The 16983-nt window shown below is 40.1% G+C and overlaps 1 protein-coding gene across 9 annotated transcripts in view; it reads left to right on the top strand.

Moving 5' to 3' along the window:
• The window catches only part of chl1b (cell adhesion molecule L1-like b), a 70163-nt gene that overhangs the window by 14346 nt on the left and 38834 nt on the right, over nucleotides 1-16983 (top strand). The window contains exon 1 of one of the 9 annotated variants that reach the window (XM_042222911.1): nucleotides 11383-15137. The exons of the other annotated variants lie outside the window; for them this stretch is intronic. The gene's annotated coding sequence lies outside the window, so the exon portion shown is untranslated. Of the gene's footprint in view, nucleotides 1-11382; nucleotides 15138-16983 lie in introns of those variants that run through there. 9 annotated transcript variants of the gene reach the window in all.

The following is a 16983-nucleotide window of genomic DNA, read 5'->3' as shown; positions in this document are numbered from 1 at the left end:
GACACTTTATAAATCAATAGGCTTTCATAGTAATTTACCTTTGTGAGGCCCTGAGACCTTGTGGTAAATTCACTGTAAACCATAGAATTGGTGCAGTTCTCTGATGTCCTCACCACTTAAAGCTTTGTGAATCAATGGGTGTGTTTAGTTAGAGACTTACATACTTATTTGTTTTCTCTTCAGCTAAATAAACTGCAGATTGATGGTGTGGGATTGATCACTATTCCCCTGCAAATAGTTCATGATTTATGCTTTGAACTCTAAATCCAATGTGATTCTGGAAAATAGGGCATTACTGATTCTGATTAGCTCATTGGCTACACTCTGTCCCTACCTGATGGTAATCAATACTCATAGTGTGGGAGATCAATTCCCTTATATGGTGCACAGGCTGGGGACCCCATTGCTGCTATGGAACCCATCCACAAACCACTGAGGCCAATTTTAATAATGATTTTCAGGATAAAACTATATCAGCTGAATCATCAGTTGTCAGAGTAGTCACAGTGGCAGAATGAGTGTGTTTTACAGCTGAACAATAATCTTAGTGTTCTTTTCTGTAATATGCTGATCTGCCATCTAACACACTTTGATATCAATCTGTCTTTGTTACAAAATCTGCCACTAATGTCAGCCTGTCTCTATTTTTTTTAAAAATTATATTATTTTGATTACTGACCAAGAACGGAAGTCTAATTAGTCTTATCCAGATATATCTGGGCTTTGAATTGGAAAAACAAAAACACACGATTGAGCCTGATTGATTGGCTGCAGTCAGTTGTCCGATATGTAATTTTACAAATCCTGTACTCCTTAGTTTTTCACTCATATGTTTAAGGTACTGTAAGAAAGACTAAAGGAGCCCAAGCCTAGACAGCTAGCAAGTTGTTAGACATATATCAGTTTTAAATCTTTTTCTTAAATGTAATAAAATGTCACAGGTTCGGTTCAGTCCAATGCAGCAGGGAAACTCCAAAGCTAAATGCATCAATAGTATTACTGCTGCCTCTTTCAGAGGTTTACTGTATCTAGTTCACTTGCATTTTGATCAATCACGTTTTTCAATAACCTCATTCTGGATTAGCAGCTGAGCGCTCAGGCACAGCAGACAACAGGCCATAGAGAATCAAAGCTGTCGACCGAGAAGTGCGCTCATGTTGCTAAGATGCAGTGTACCGACCATTGTTCATCATCAGACACAGCTGAGGAATATGCATTATGGATGAGATAGTCATTCCACATGTAAGATATCAACTGTTGAAGGTTTGAAGATGAAAGCTTGAATGCCAGACAGTGAAAAGTCTGCCTGACACTGACCAGAGATCCTGCTGTGACCACAGCATGAGGTTGAATCAGAGATCAATCAAAGCCTTTCGTTAATGTGGAGACGAATTCTGCTCAGCCTATTACCAGCTTCCTTAAACGCAACATGGTGGAAGCCATTAAGCACTCTTAAAGACATCTTACATCTATAGGCATGTGGAAAAAATGGAGTGCCAGCTGAGGTATAAATATTAACTTTTTGGCATCTGTTGAAGATGTGCATGGGGGTTGTTTTATCCTCAAGGTTCATAAATGAACCACATTTTATCCATTTTAAGTTTTTCTGTTTCACCTAAAGCCCCTTCAGTCACTGGTAGTAGGACAAACAAAAGAGCAGCAGTGATTCATCAAACTTTGGTAGATTTAAAAGACAAGTGTGAAAATGTTTATTATGCAATTTAGTTTTCAGTTGTTATACACAAATAATTACAAAGGAGAAATACTAACAAACAAAACGTTTTCTAGGAAATCTACTGTCAAATGTTCCCTCCATGCTGTCCCAACTTCAGTACCAAAACACAGCAATTCCTAAACCTCCTTTTAATAGAGTCTTTCAGGGAGGCACAGGAAGAGGAACAAATGCCTCTATTCAGTGGTGTCCAAAATGCTAATGCCTCCAGCTCTTAACACGTTTATAAGGGTTCCCATGTCACGACATGGCATGGTCCATCCCTAATGGTGGCTGTGGCTGGGGACTGCATGAAAAAGACAGACGCACTGCAGAATCGCGAGAAATATGACAACAAGACTGCTGGTTTCCTGGGAAACGGGAGGCTTGAACCCCATGTTTTGCTCATGAACAAAAATGCACACCAGCATGTTATGTCACACTGAGCTTTCTCTTGTCCACACAGTCACTGAAACCTCTGTGTGAAGCACAGACCATGACATTTAATGTATCTATAAAAAGCAACTATGTTTTTGTTATGTAACAACTTTGCTGGCTGTTTTAAAGGAGAAAACGAGGGGGAAAAGGCACTCAATTGATAGTGCAGGTGCTCTCATTGAACAGTTGGCTTTTTCACTGGATTATATCGAATTATGGTAACTATGTCCTTTTGTGTGCAAATGATGGCAGCTCAAGTTTCTCAATAGGGGAAACTTTCTGCAAGCAAATAAATGAGGGGTAGGCAGGGTTTAGTGATTGCTTGGGAAAGTAATTACCTCTTATCAGTATGGCTTCTGGAAAGAAGTCTGAAGAGCCTTGCACCAGCCTACAGGTTTTTTCAATTGATATTATGTCATCTGCTCAAACCGTGTTTCTCGAGCGACATTCCTGTCAACCTGTCGAGCAGGTCCAATGCCGTATCGACCGGTTGAAACGATCGGACAACTCAGTGCATCAAACTACTCTCTCGCCTCCTAATTCCATTTTCAGTATGCCGTTTTACAAACCGAAGAAAACACCTGTTTCAAACAGACAACATAAGCAGCAGACTGAAATAATTGAACTGAGGTGAAATCTCGTAAGACTTCACTCCAAGTGGTGCTATTGATGTTTAGATAGCACGGACATGATATACTCTTGTGTACACTGCTAGTGAGGTGGTAGACTGAGCAGTGCTCAGATTAATAACCTGCCATTAATTTCAAACAGGACTCAATTACTCCTTGTGGGGGAGCCGGTCTTCTTACTTTGCTGTAGTGTGATTTTTGTTAAGCCCTTATTAACATCGTTTGAGGTTTTTCCTGTGTAAAAATCTGATTTTAAAATGGATTGCACTTCACTGTTTAATGTTTGTTCTTATTTAATTTAGCCCTCTATGGTCAGAGTGTTTTGGTGATGAAAGTAAAAAGAAAAATAGTGAACGAAAATGCTTCCTTATTGTTTTGGATCATTTTACCTGCTAAATAGATATTGATTAGGGATGTGATGATTCTCTTAATTCGTACTGCCCCGATGTTGGTTCTTATGTCTTTTTTCAGACCTGATCACTTGATCAGCAGTAGATCACACACAGAAAATAAACAACATTCATTTGTTATTTTTTCAATATACGCAATCTTTAAATATCAGACCTTTCACCAGACTGCCTTGCTTTTCTTTAACTTCATTATAGTAATGTAATGAGAGCTCACTGGCATGAGACAGAGAATGTATCTATATAATGTCTATATTTTATAAAATTAAGAATGAAGTGCTTCAAGTTGTGAATATAAGTCAGCACCCTGACCCTTTAGACTGGCTCTCACCCAGTCTAAAGGCAGCCAATCAGTTTACCTTTGGTCAGTCAAATATTTGCTCACTCTACTGGGAGCATTGAGACTGTGTACACCATGACAAAAAACTCACGTTTACCTTTCTATTATTTAGTCAGTGATGCATCCTTTCCAGATGAACTACCTCTGTTTTCATTGGCTCTCTTTTCTCTCTCTGCTGCCATTCCATCATTGATGCTGCTTTTAATTTGTTGACATTACAAAAGGCATCAAAGGAAATACTGAGCCTGAGTTCACTGGTACCTTTCAATCAACAAGAGCGCTCTTATGTTGTTTGTCTTTGGATGGTGTGTCACGGAGCTCACAATGCTTTGTGTTCAATCACCTGATTATCCAGCCACCACATGGAGCTACCGGGAGATCAGCTCAGTGCCCAGCTCTCCGTCAGTCAACCTGTTACTGGGAAGTTTTCCAAGCCACCAAACAAATCTATAATGCGCCAGTGTTTGCAGCAGCTTGTGTGATTATAATACACCTCTTGTTTCTATGACTGAGTCTATGGATACAGATGGCATGCCAGCACTAATGATTTTTATCTTCATTTCCTTCCCTTCCCTTGCCTTGTTGTTGGTTCGATTTTATGATTAAGCAAATTGGATTTTATCCCCCTCAGTGCAGACCACAGCATAGCAGCTAAATGATGCTGCTCCTTCAGCTTTTGGACATACATTAACAGTCTGAGAAAGCCAGGCTCCTTTTGCTCTAACCACTTGATGCCTCTTGAGACCTCAATGAACTCTCTGTTTGCTCATTTGAAATGTAGAGGTTTTTTATTGCCTTACCTCTCAGCCTCCCAACTCTTTAAACCCTTTACATGTGTCAATGAAAACTAAATGCATATTTTGAGTTGTGTAAATGGTTAATAATTTCCTCCTATACATGTATAAAAGGAAATTATTGTTATTTCCTTCATATACATGTATAAATAAAAAGATATTTAGAAGATCTCTCAATAGATATATATATATATATATATATATATATATAAGTAATTTTTTTTACTCCCTAGAAATCTATATCAGCACTTGTCCCAAATAATCAGCAGCAGCAATTAGAGAAGAACAATTCCACATGAAGTCATAGTAAAAATAAAATGCAACCTCTGCAAAAGCAGTATAAGAAACACTATAAGATGATCAATCTCTGACATTGTTCTGGAGGACTTTAAGCCCACTTGTCTTTATAATGTTCTTTACAGGCTCACATTTGACTCTAGAATACTTTTGTATGCAGAAGAGTTCACTGTTGACTCAGTGAGTGCAGTTGTCCAGTTCCTGTGGTTGCAACTAGAGATTGCACGATACCACTTTTTTTATGTCCGATACCGATACCGATATCATAAATTTGGTTATCTGCCGATACCGATATGAATCCGATATAGTGAATTTTTTAATCAATAAAACGTTTTTTTTAAATATCTTGCTGCTTTTTGTATAAGTTCATACTCAAGTAAAAAAAAACAACAAAAAACACTAAAGCTATTCTGTTATACCTGTATGCAAAAAATACACTTCACCTAAAATATTTCATAGTTCAGCAATACTGATCAATTTAATAAACTTAAACCTACTCCATCCTCCCTATTCTGGTATTTTAAAGAGTAAGCAACCTAACTAATAGGGTTCTAAAACTCCTAGCAAAATTAAAAAAAAAAAAAAATAGGGAACCACCCACCCTCCACCTCGTGATGCTTAATTGACGTAATCAACTTTAATTTGATGCAGTGTGAAAAAAATGCACAGAAATCAATTATTTTTCAAGAATAATTAAATAGATTCAACATCTTTCTTCAACAGAATTGCAGACTGCACACATCGTCCCTTCCCAAAGGAAAAAGTACTATCCAGTCTTAAGTCTGACGTCACTAGCCGTGTCTGGACCTAAACTCCGCTGCAGGTCCATATATCAAACGATCACTATGGCATTACTGAGAGTTGAAAAACTGTCTAAAGTCTTTCATCTTTAATAAAATGATCAGCGTTCTGCTCTACCAGGTGTAACAATTGAGTTTAACATCCAGGCATCCATGAAAACGGAATTTATGACATTTAACGGAGTTAGAAGTTAGCAGGAAGTTAGCTCGCTAGCTTCTATCTAAATACAATATAGCATGTCCTGACTGCGGGGTTTTGGAAACAAATTAAAACGTACAGCTCTGTTATCACTTCCACATAAATGAAGACAGAAAACTAAACAGCAGTGACGTTTGTAGGGTTACTGAAGTTGGCTAGCTGGTATATAATGATGTGCTACGTGACCGCTAGCGACACAGCTATGTTAGCATAATATAAACAAGCTAACTTTTTTTCCACTCGATAAAAGTTAACGTGAGTGTTCTCGGTGGTCAGGAACAAATGTAATCGCATGGCAGGATGCTGTAAAAGGACCAAACTTCAGCCAGGAGAACAACTGAGATAATCCATCCACAATACGAGGTTAGTCATTCATATACTGCTGCATGGGCTGGGCTGTAGTTACATCCTAAGGTTTTAAAAACTGAGCTTAAATAAATGATTAGCGGTAATAAAAGCCGAGGGAGGTCAACAGTGATCACTGACTGTTTTAGGAGCTTTTTGAGATCAAATAGAAGAAAATACAAACATTAAACATGTTAACAACACAAAAGCCATATTAAACGCAGACTACTTTAGGCCCGGAAGTAGGATTCGTCATGTCATCACTTAACGACCGGATAGCTTACTAGGGTATATTAGACTTAATAGTTACTATATACAGTAATGGACTTCTATACATTTTACATCAGATTAAAACTTTGGGTGTAAGATTCAGATAATTATTTATTAAAAGCTAGACATTTTAAATGAGAATAAGAAAGAAAAGTATGTCTTTGTGCCCCCTTTTCCCTGTTAATGCCCTATCGGCCCCCCTGGCTAAACTTTGCTAGATCCGCCCCTGCACAGTTACCAGCCGTCAGCTACGTAGAAAAAGATCCTGGTGTAGAAAGTAATATTAAATAAATTCTAACAACAGCTTATCAAGCTTAAACGTGCTGCTGTTGTTCAGCCGCTGGTTTCCTCTTTCTGGTGCGAAGTGGGCCAAAACAAACAAGAGAGACGGATCGGACAGAAAAGCCGATCAGCTGATCATTGATCAGTTTCATGATTGAAGTAGCAGCAGGAGAGGGAGGGGAGAGAAGAGGCAGTCGCTCCATATATCGGTTGTTAAGCTTAACGCTGGAATGCTTTACAAACATTCAGAGATGAACTTACACACTTGCTTTACTTCTCTCTGGGATCACTTCCTCGGAGATGAAATGCTGGTTTGGTAGCGAGGCTACAAATACACACAGCCGCTCTATCACGTGATGCATACTGCTCCGACGTGCTACGGTTATGAGCCGAGTTACGCCGTGTCGCAAGTTTTGTGAGGTGCTTTTTTGATATTTAATGGATCGGATTACATTTTTTATTTCTCTCCGATATCCGATCCAGTAATTTAAGTCAGAATCGGACCGATACGTAATCACGGATCGGTCCATCTCTAGTTGCAACACAAGCCCAAATCATCATCCCACCACCACCATGCATGATAGTTTGTATGAGGTGTTTGTGCTAATATGCTTTGTGTGGGTTTCATGGTGCTGCTCATTATGGCTGGAGCTTATCCCAGCTAACATAGAGGGACAGGCGGGGTACACCCTGGGCAGTCGCCAGTGATTGACAATCACTTTCACACATCTGGGCAATATAGAGTCACTAATTTACCTAACCCCACTAACTACACACAGAAAAGGCCAGGACCTTCTTGCTGAGAGACAGCAGTGCTAACCATGTACTTGTCCATACTTTTTCAGTCTTTTTCTAACTGTTGTGTGATGAACTTTAACTTGAAGATGCTAACTGAAGACCGTAGAGTCTACATGGTCTGACCTTGACGTGAATTTGCTGGGATGTCCACTCCTGGGAAGGCTGGCAACTGTGTTGACATTATTTTTACATTTGTGAATAATCTTTCTAACTGTAGAATGAGGAACTTCACATTGGTTGGACATCAGCTTTATTACCCTTCCCAAATTGAGAGGCAGCCACAGTTGTTTCTTTAAGATCTTTGCCTGTGTCGTTCATGCTTAGCATTTTGCTAACACACACTTGAATGCTCCAGACCAGCAAACTATGAAAACCTCAACTTTTATAGAAACTTATAGAGCTTGTTTTGTAGTTGATCCGAAGTTGTATTTAAGCTACCTTTTAAAAATGTAATGAAGGTTTTGATTGACCTGCGGATGGTGCTCCCACAAAGTTCAGCATCACTCTGTAAAAAAACAGCAAAAAATAAACGAAACCAAAACACTGAGAAAATGGATGTGTCCTTATTTTCTATTGGCTAAACAGTTTAAAAAAATCAGTATCAGTGTTTTAGAATACATACAGGTTTTTGCCTTTATATGACATACAGTAAAAAAGTTATATTACAGTTTAACTTAAGAAAACGTAATTACATGGACAATTCTGTGTAATAGTGAGTAAACAGTGTTTTTTTTATTCAGCAAAAATAAAGGTTTTTTTTATTAATTATATAAAAAAACAGGTGGGACCATCTGATTTACTTACAGATGTGCGAGTAAATCAAACCAGCAATCTTTATTTTGCCATTCTAGTGGAAAATTTCAATGTTTATAACTGTAGAGTTAAAAATTGGCCTAATATTACAACACGGTAAAGGCCTGTGCAGAAAAAAACAAAACAAAAAACAGCACAGTCTCCTCTGTATGACTTTTAATACAACAAACAGAAGACCTCCACCCACATGCGCAAAAACACAAAAGGATATTCTGTCTTCAGGCATAGCTTTTGATGTTAGCCTGACAAAGGCACCAATTCCAAAAGCCCTTTTCACTGGATTTTTTAAATGCCCCGTGTGTCCTTTCAAGTTGTGAAAAGATAACTTTCTGGGTGTGCCTCATGTTTCAGTTTGAAACAGGCATTTGTTTCATTTGTTCAAGCATCCTTTTCATGTGGCAGCAGCTCTTAGAACCACTGAGAGCTTTAAGCTCTTGATTTGGAGACACACTCTATATCTGTCATGGCTGTTTGATGTCTGGTAGATATTGCTGCGTACACACATTGTGCTATGTTTCCAGTTCCTATTCTATGGGTTTATCCACAGTGATGTCATTCCACTTTACCAGCGGTGCACTTAAATGGTAACACAAGGACCCAAACCTGATATTTTTATTGGCCGTGGATTTATTTATTGTGCTGTGCTCGATATGCCTGGAACACATAAAGCATAAAAAAGTATAATTAGACACTGATAAGAACAATTTATCAAATGGAGCCAGCGGGGATATTTGCATGGTAATACTGTTTCTGGTGTACTTTGTAGAATTGTGCCCGTGGTAGAATTGTGCCCGTGGGCTACTTCACCTGACGTTGGCTAATTGGCTATCAGGAGAGGCTCTGAGAAGAATGGGCATGCTAGTTTCCCACCACTGTAGGCTTCCTGTGGTCTAAAATGTTTGAAAAAAGAAAGAAAAAGCTAAGAAATATGTGGTCTTTTGGGTGACATATCTCGAATAAATATCCAAGGATTTCCTGCTGTTGCTAAGGCAAGTAACATCTAGACAATACTGTCAGCCCACACACACACTGAAGTGGTGCTCCTTATTCTCCTCTGTGAATGGCCGCGAGGATGAGGCTTGAAATGTTGTGCAGACGGCCTATTGACGAGCATGTCTGTCCAACAACACACACGGATGAGGCCTCGCCCTTTAAACCCCATCAGCCCTCACAGACACATCTTTAATTCGTTTCAAATATTGGTCCTGCCTCCTCGTCTCTCTCTCGCTGCGCGTCCATGCGAGACGGAACCCACCGACATTTTCCACTGCGGGATTAGCTGTGTAGCGTGACGGGTCGCTCTGCCTCAGCAGTCCTGAAGGGCTGACCCCGAGGTGTGTGTATGAAGAGGAGACCAGCAGGACACTCCTTAAAGGGCTATTAGATCCTTGCTGCTTATTATGAAGGGGCATGTGACTAAGTTATCTGCCCCCTTTCTCTTGTCATAGGACTATAGGCGGAAAAAAGCCTGTTTTCTGGAAATAATTAATCCTACTTGTTGGCATAATAATTTTGAGGAGTAGACATTGCCGGTGCTTTGAGTGTTTCTGCTGACAGGTGGGCTGCTGGTGATAGAGATGATCATCTTCTCATTTAACTTCCTGGCTGCAGGATCTTTCCATTAAATTACAGCTTATCCACCCTCTCTTGGGAGGAGGATTTGATTCAGGCTAGTCTGTGCACTTGTGTAATTTTGTGCACGGTGTGTGTGTGTGTGTGTGTGTGTGTGTGTGTGTGTGTGACTGTGTGTGTGTGTGTGTGTGTGTGTGTGTGTGTGTGTGTGTGTGTGCTGATACCTTCAAGTGTTTGGAAGGCTCTATGTCCAGGGTGTATCTCAAAGCAGATCCAAGCCTGGTTACCATGCCTACACATTTCACTGAGAGACACCGCGTTTATCTTAATGAATTCATTTTCAGGCTTCTGTTTGCCGCTGCATTCTCTGTGAGCTGTGTACACACTCTACATAGTTGTGGGACAGAGGCCTTCTCCATTGCTAAATGTGACCTGGGGAGGAAATAGCTTATTGATTCTGTGGGGGGAAACATGATTAAATTGAGTTCCAAGTGGGCGCTTCATCTGAACTTGTCTACAGGAGAGAAGATAGGAATCTAGAAGAGACTGGCTGCTTTTGTCCAGAGTTCGGTCTGCTTTTGTTGTGCTTGAATTAATTATAGGTTTCACTTTACAAATGTGTCTTTTTACAGGCAATTTCCTCAACATTTTCATATAGACTATTTAAAATAACAGATGGATGGGTGGATAATTCCATGGTCTATTAAAAAATCCATAAATAAACGTGGATAAAAAAAGATTTGGATGTAAGGGACATGGGGTCATGTAGTAGGATGATAGGCCCAGACTTTTGGGTGTTTTTGACCATAAAGCTTGTCACACCGTGTAACTGCTCACTGCCTCAGCTGCAGGATGTCTGCGGGTGCAGACACAACAGCAAGCTTGACTTGGATGATATCTGCAGGGTAAGCGATGGGGAGCCTACAGCAAACAAACATTTTGGTTTCCAACACCTTGGTTGCACATCACTGAAGAGAAGCGCAGAGCCAGAGCTGTTAACAATCTCTCACTTAGTCACCTACTGAAACCTTTGACTTCTTTTAGATAGATCTTGTTGAATAAAGGTTCTCCTTTCATCATCGTAGCTCCAGCTGAATTATATTTTGGGCTTTTTGGGAGGAGCAAAAGTGCACTGCTGTAAAGAAGAGCGTACCAAACAAGTGCTTTGCAACAGAAAAGAATGAATCATTTTATGTCTGTTATCTTGTTTTCATAATTGCTGGAAGCCAAATTTGTAACTGAAATTAAAATGCAATTAACCACCCAGCCCCAATATAATAAGCTCAACAGTTAATTTGGGGCTACCTACTGTATTATTAGTTAAACATGTTGATTGTTATGACTTTGAAATACACACTGTTGGTATCAACATTGGCTGATAACAGACAAATGTTTTCTTTGCATAGTTACTTTTAGTCTTCTGGTGAATCAAATAAATCTTTCTTATCAAAAACTGACATAACACAATAGATAAATATCAGCCTCTGGCATCAGGAATGTTTTTATTTGCTATAATGCCAATATTGGATTGATACTACAGATACAGTAGATAATAATCTACCTGTGCAACTCCAATAAATATTTATGGTTATTTCCAGGCACTGTCAAAAGGCGTGGGTTCACCGGAATCAAGTTGTTCTGCAAATACTAATGACTGTTTAATTAATTATTTGAATTAATTGAAACTGTTCGATATTCTTGAAACATAATGTTCAAGAATATCGAACATTATGTTTTGCACTGTTTGTTGTGCTTCCTTTCTTACTGTCTCATGCAGCTAGAGATGGAACAGACGTTGTGCACATTGTGTTCAGTAGGTGTGCTAATCAGGAATAGAGATCCCCTGATCACTGCCATAATCGCAGAGCGCACCATCTGTGATGCTCTGATGGCCGGCAGTCTGGCTGAGAGAGCTGGATAACAGTGTGGTACTGCCCCTCTCTCTCCTGTCCTCTCTGGCCTGCTCTCTGCTCTGCCTTAAATCTCCTGCTGTATGACTTTTCTGTTTTACTTAACTGGAATGACCTGGAACCACTTATCACTGGCTTGCAGACACTTCTTAAGCTATTACAATATAAAAAAATGTAGTGCAATTAAAAAAACAACAAAAGTCACAGTATAAGTGAGGCCCCACCTCTGCAATTAAAAAAAAAAGAAAAAAAAAAAAAAGAAGATATTTCTTGATCAGTGTCTCTGTAGTGCACCGCTCCAAATAAATCCGCTGTCACCACAGATCTGGAAATAATTGAGTGGGGCCTATTAAAGTGCCACAGATAATGGGGAATAATAAATAAATGTGGGTAATTTCATTGCTGGAATTTTGTCTGTTTTCCATTTGCAGTCTCAGGTCGTAAACAGTACCAGTCACATCTTTGGCAATAATGCACGGCGTCTTGCTGAGTTCAAATAGAGTCGCAACTTGTTTGTGACGCCATTCCCAGACTGTGACCTGAGATAAGCACAGAGGCATGTAACCTGCTGCAGTAAGCCGCTACACAATGCATCAACCCAGGAAAACTTTCAATGCATAAGTGATCAGAATGAAGATAGGGGCACCCGTTGCTATGACAACCTATACGAAAACCCATACAAAAAGATGCGCTGGCTGTCACATTGATTCAGAGAATCTGCCGAGAATACAGAAGTTGGTATCAGCCAAAGGCAGGCTGGCCTGCGTCTATCTGGGAGTGCCAGGTTAGAGGCTTATTGACCGTTTTTGACAGACTGACTAACAGACGAGTTTTTGGTAAAATGGGCTGTGGGCCCAAAGTTCAATTAAAAGTCCCGCTCCGTGTGACGCAAGCACATTTGCCAAATGGTGAGAAAAGTGCAAATCGGTCTTCGTGCTTTCTCAGCAATCTGCTTGTCCTTCAGGGATATTGATGTCTCTGCCTTAACTCATTTTTTTCAAAACTCCATTTAGCGCTTCAGCATTTATCATATCCAGTCAGTTGGAAGGTAATTTCTAGGTACCAATACGCACCTGCTTTGCAAACCCATAGCTACATTTTGAGGTTTTAGCGGGGCTATGAACGGTAAGTGTAACCACCTGCATTTTTCTCCTGCTCTCGGAGCAGCTGATGGGGGAGCGATGTGGTTCTGGTTTTAAATGTTCCTGCTTTCCTCTCTTTCAACCTTGCTCATCAGGCAGCATGTAAAGAGAGATGCATTTTAAATCTGGAGACATGACATGGCTGTAGTCTTCCATCATGTACTGGTCAGATAGCATTTAGCGATTGCTGTTTGAAGCAGATAAGAGATGAGTCATAGATTAAAGCAGTGGTAAACACTAACTGCTAGAAAACAGCGGATTATCTAATTTTAAATTCAATTTGTGAATGAGTCCCTCCCTTGTGAAGTGAGAGCGACTGACAAGCGACACATCAGCACGGTGAAGGCAGAAAATAAGCCAGCTATATTTATGAGAGTTTACTGAGTGACTGATGTGCTTACACTTTCTCCTCGGCTTGGTTCACAATGTGAATAAATGTTTGCCTTCTTGCCTCCGTCCAAATCAGTGAATCAACTGAGCTCAAAGTGTGAATGAGCGGCAGAGAGAAAGGGGAAGAGGCTTTCCCCGGGGCAGTGCCCGGGACAATGTCAGGTTTGTCTGGCCCGAGTGCATGAACACTAAGCTTTTCGGAACTGGCAGCTCGCCCCGGTACCTACCCATCTCACACAGCTTCCAGAGCTGCCCAGCCCCGGAGCACTAAGCATTTGTGCAAAGTTCATAAGGCTTCCCTCTGTTTTTGTGGCCATAATGGCAGCTCCATCCTGTTGTAGCTCAAAGAGTGTTAAGGGGCTCTGAGGGCCTGGAGCTGGCGTTGCAAAGGCGTGTGAGTGTTCTCAGTTACTGACTTTGGCTGGCTGCACTCATTATGAAAAGACTAGTGTCCCCCTGTAACCCCCCCTCCAAGTGGTAGTTCTGAATCTCAAGCTCCAGCATAAGCATTTCCTTCATCAGGTTTGCATTTTAAAAGCAGTTTGCTGAATAAAGACCTCAAACTAGTTTTAAAAAAACCAAACAACCAAACAAAAAATACCTCTGCCACCTCTGCCACAAAGCAAAGAATGCTCTGGACTAAAATATTCAGTAACTAATGGATGTAAGTGAATGGTAAATGGACTGGTTCTATTCTATTCACTCTACACAACATGTCTCATTCACCCATGCATTTCTTTCTGTGTCCAAGTACTTTATGTATAACATTCATTTAACATGTGCGTAATTTATTTCTTATTTATTTATGTCTTTTTTTAATTGCAACAGGCCAATAAGATACATTAGCTAGTTTCTAGCTTTCCTGTACAAAAAAAATCCCCTGGCCTTAAAGTCTGGTTGGTGGGTCAGCGCAGGCCACTGGACTAGTAATACACATGCACAACCCCTGCTGTATCTGCTCCACCTTATACTTGTATACAATCCTCACGAGTGATAACAACCTTGTCATTAGCGTCATCAAGTTCTGTCAAGCAGCAATGCCTTTACCGTGGTTACGACCTGCATCAGCATAATTCAAGCATGACCCTCCTCCCCCCTTTCATTTTCAAGTCTTTGACTAAGGTCCACACCATACATCATCCAGACTGGGAGTCCTCCCTTCCCCCTTCATGTGTTATGAGAGAGAGAGAGAATGGTTTGGTGGAGGACTCTTATCAACAGTCTCAGCACTCTCTGCACACTATGATTTCCCCAGACGTGTCACCCACCCTCCACTCAAGTCTATCTGTATGGCCGTGAAGTTCCTGTTCACCAGTGTGAAACAATCAGGTCCACTTGAATTAAAGACAAATTAAAAAAAAAAGAAACCAGTGGCTTTTCCACTTCTTACTGTGGGGAGATAAGCCATGGGAGCGTGCTTTAAAAGCTCCAACAATGGCTAATGCTGGGCGACAATCTTCAGCAGCATTAACAAATAAGTAGATTGTCGTTGGCTGACAGAAGAAGATTGGAGCAAGAGCAAAGCTCAACAGATTTTCACACAGCGGGTGATCGGCACTCCCACCCTGCTTACTGTTCATATTTTGTTCTTCAGCTGGCCATTGCAAATTAACACATTTTATTGAGCCTTCAGGTGCACACGTCTCTGCTCATGCTGAAGGGAGGTGGAGGGGCGAGATGGAACTTGCATTCCTCAACTCTCCTCTGAATAGCCTTTAGATCAGGCTTTGTGGGAATGATTGTCAGTGGCTTAATGAGTGCATTTGCCAAGCTGGAGGCTTTGGCAACATGTATGACTGCGGCGGCTCTGTACGTGTTCACCACTGGCTTCTGTGACACAACAGTGGACTGGGCTCAGCACGCTCTGTGTTTTCGTTCTTCTTTTTCTGCCAGACTCAGAGTTTTCCTGTCATGCTTTCTTTTTATTGGGAATGTTATTACCTATAACGGAGTTGTTACCCTTCCCATGGGCACCGGTGCCGAAAATCAAGTGAAAGCTTGTAAGTACCCTAGATAATATAAGGATGTCAGTAAAGCTGTTGCAGCACTTTCAGGTTCATATTCTGGCCTTTCAGTGTGCAGGCTTCTACAAAAGCAAAGGCCATAAAGAAAAAACAACTGCTTTTTAATTCACGTTTTAAAATATTTAAAGGATAAAACAGACGCTGGTGCCTTTGGTTGCCTTCTTGCGTTTTCTAAATATAATACACTGTAGAATTTAGAATCTAATTTAATTTAATTTTAGAATTTAAAATCTCGCCCTATGACAGCTGGGATAGGCTCCAGCGCCCCCCGCGACCCTGAAAAGGATAAGCGGAAGCGAATGGATGGATGGATGAATACACTGTAGATAAAGAGCAGGCGATGTATCGTATGGAGGAAAACCAATCATTACAGTTACTTTTCATTTCAATTCCGTTCTATTTATATAGCACCAATTCACCAAACAGTCGCCTAAAGTTGCTTTATATTGTATAGTACAATCCCTGCAATAATAAGTCACAATCATTTACTTCCAAAAGATTTTCCCTTGTTTTTTATGCAATAGATTTTGAAATACTAAACCAATGCCAAATCTTCTCTGTGACTAATTACGTTGTGCTACAACTGTCACAAGAAAAATGAAATGTTAAAGAGTAAGTAATTGTGGTCTCATTTAGTCAGATGTCTAATACATTAATGATTATTATCATAATTATTATGGAACTAAGTGCCCATAGTTTAAGTAATTGGAGACATATTACGTGACAAATTAAAAGTATTGTCTAGATATGTGTGAATTTGGCACTTTATGTCTTTGTAAGGATTGTGTAACAATGTTTCTGTGTAGTTTTTACTATAAATCTAACTTGACCTTATGTTGACTAAATGAAACAACAAAATAGGACTATGAGACTCGACATAAAAAGTAAAAATAAAAATAATGTGGAATAAAACAGTCATTTTACCCCACTGAATGAATCAAGGCGATTAGGATGACTTTCCTTAAAGGTCATGTTTTTCTGGTGTTCACAGTTCATAGAAGAATGCTCAGGATTTACTCTGCTGACTGGAACAACAAAGATATTGATATATTTGATTCTGTTAAATAGAAGCTGTAAGAAATAACAATATCCGTATTTACTCAATGTTTGGATGCTTAAATTGACTTTAGAAGAGTACATCTCCCTCTTTCTCTCTCACACACACTCACAAATTAGTGTGCAAACACATACTGTCTTTCCAGATCCTCGCTAAGTGTGTTTAGTCTGACTCACAGTTGGAAACTAGATTGCATTTTGACAGTCTGGATCTACTCTGCAGTGATGAGAAGAGGCAGAGAGACATCATCATGATTTGGCATGAACTGGGACTTTATTTTGTCTCTTGGAGCAGCGTGGATGGTACATTTGGATCACCGTTCAACTGAATCCTGGGCCGGTCTCAGTGTTTGACTGATTTCAGTAAATTAACTGTCACTCCTTGTTGTGGTCATGAAGACCACAGTGGCTAACAAGTCCATGTTCTTAAGGTGGAAGGCTCACCTACATATAGGTGTTTTCGCAGTGGTAGCGGCTTAATATGTTTACAACAGACGATCCTTCTGTCAGTGCTCATCTATCCCTGTTTTTAAGCAGCCGTTTTATGACTTGTTATAATTAATGTTTTCACTGTGGCTTTGAAATAAACTCCAAATGGGCATTTACATCATTCTTGAACTTATAACAGGTGTATGGGGTACATACACTGCACAGCACCACTGACAGCGTAATTAGGCTATTGCCATTTTTCTTTGACATTTCTCTCCGACGTATGGATTATTAAAGCAGCAGCATGCAGTGGCAGTACACTCTGTCAGGATAATTT

The sequence above is a fragment of the Haplochromis burtoni genome, unplaced genomic scaffold, assembly GCF_018398535.1.
Source record: "Haplochromis burtoni strain Fernald_Lab_line unplaced genomic scaffold, NCSU_Asbu1 Contig_97, whole genome shotgun sequence".
NCBI classification, from domain to species: Eukaryota; Metazoa; Chordata; class Actinopteri; order Cichliformes; family Cichlidae; genus Haplochromis; species Haplochromis burtoni.
Note: the sequence above shows the minus strand (reverse complement) of the source record. Positions and strands in the feature narration are given on the sequence as shown.